This window comes from Pteropus vampyrus, unplaced genomic scaffold (genome assembly GCF_000151845.1).
Source record: "Pteropus vampyrus isolate Shadow unplaced genomic scaffold, Pvam_2.0 Scaffold70, whole genome shotgun sequence".
NCBI classification, from domain to species: Eukaryota; Metazoa; Chordata; class Mammalia; order Chiroptera; family Pteropodidae; genus Pteropus; species Pteropus vampyrus.
In genome coordinates, this window is record NW_011888851.1 from 82,522 (window position 1) to 84,649 (window position 2,128).

Consider the following 2,128-nt stretch of genomic DNA (forward strand, 5'->3'; position numbering starts at 1 on the left):
CCAGAAAAATTGAAGCTCCTCTAAAAATTACAATTATTTTTTCCCAATATTGTAGCTTGGTTTTAAGTTTTCACCTACTGTTTCTTCTGACACTTCTATTGCGAAGGAGAACAATTATCAGCAGCAATATTTTTTTCCTACAGAGTCAGCCATATGGATAAGTAAAATTAGTTGCCTCCTAGGTAATGTAATTTGTTAAAAGTCCTCCATTCCAAAATAAATATCCCATCTGTGTGTTGATGCCTGAAATTCTTATTATTATACTCACTTTTCAGGTAAAAGAATGAGGCTCCAGAAAGCCCTTGAGAAATCCAAATAAACTATCATTGGTCTTCCTTGGTTTATTATGTAGAACTTAGGGCTTTTATTCTCTGTCAAAGGAGGCCATCACGAATCCTTCCTGGTGCCTAGGAGGAAAGCTCATGAAATGTGCATTAACCTCTGTAGACATATTTTCTTTCAATTAAAGAGAGATGTTGAATATTGACAGAGGATTCTTCATATTGCTTTTAAAATTTCTTTTTGCTTTCTTACTATTGTGAAAACCACAAACTTGGCAAAAGGACACTCTGGACAAGTGGACAAGAACCATACTGAGAACCAAAGAAAAAAATAAACAAATGTGACATTCATGAAGTGAAAACTTGACTTTAAAACAGAACTTGTCCTATATTCTGAATGATTAGAACTTGCAGCTATGTATTAAGTTTACTTAAAATTGACAAATTTTGTCCAATTGCTTGGGCCATGGTTCATGCCAGATCTACTAATTTAAAATTATCAAATTAATCACCTTTTCACTTATCTGAATTGTTTCTGAATTTAAAAATAGACAAATTTTACAGAATATTTCTATTTAATAAAGGAAAACAAAACTGACTTGTAAGTCTATGGTAAGAAAGAGATATGCCTGGAACACAGAAGGCACTCACTAAATAGCTGGTAAATAAATAACATTTAGTTGTTTTAAACAGTTGAAAGTATCAGTGTGTACTTTTTCTATTAGGTAATATAACCTATGATTTTATCCAAAATAATTTATAAAACATTTATTATGTTATCAAAAATTTAAATAAGAATAACATTATGATAGAAAAAAATGATATCCTAAAATTTCATTATTAATTTAAAGACAGTTTTTTAACTATTCATTCATATTTACTTCTATCTAATTTGGCCACATTCTCCCATTTTTTGCTAAGCTTATAAATAGAGCTGTAAGTTTCTTTTTCCATAACTGACATATAACTATATCCATCTGTCTATTACCTACCTATCATCTATCTATCATCTATCTATCTATCTATCTATCTATCTATCTATCTATCTATCTATATCTATATCTATATCTATCTCTTTCTCTTATCTATCTATCATCTATCTATCATTATACATCACCTATCATCTACCTAATTTGAAACTTCTGGTGTTGCATAAGGATAGTTAATCAAATCAGTCTTTTTATCATTTGTTAGTGAAACTATTAAACCCAATCGTTTTATTCAACTGTAAACCCTAACCACATAGTCAAAAGCAGTTATTAAAAAAATCTTAGTTCTTTGAATGCATAATTTTTTTTGAATTTTAAAACTTTCTGAATGGTAGACAAAGCAATAGATCCTAAACACTGATGTGTCTTTGTCTTTGATATTAACTAGCAAAAAGCTTTGAAAAAATTTGGTAATCTTTCTGGCAATTCAGATTCATAATCTAATTAAGGGCATTCAACAATAAATTATATGATTTACATGGTGTTTAAAAAGAACGAGTTTTATTTAATCTTAGAGGAAAATGTTACTTATTGTATATTAATGAAAAGTTTAGAGATAAAATTAGTTATCTTGAGACTATCAAGTAATTATAGGAAATCTATAAGAAATGAAATAACGATAAGTAGTATATAAAATTCATAAATTCAAGCTTAATATTTGACATTTCCAGTAATATTTGCAAAACAGCAAATAAAAAATAAAAACGATGTTCCTGAAACTAATTTTTTGTAGATCAAATTTAAAAATCATGTGAGTCCAACATAAAAATTGACTTCAAGGTATTATTTATGAGGTTTTCATTCATAGAAATATACTTCATTTTACCTAGAGAGCATGTGCAGAAAAAATTACATTTT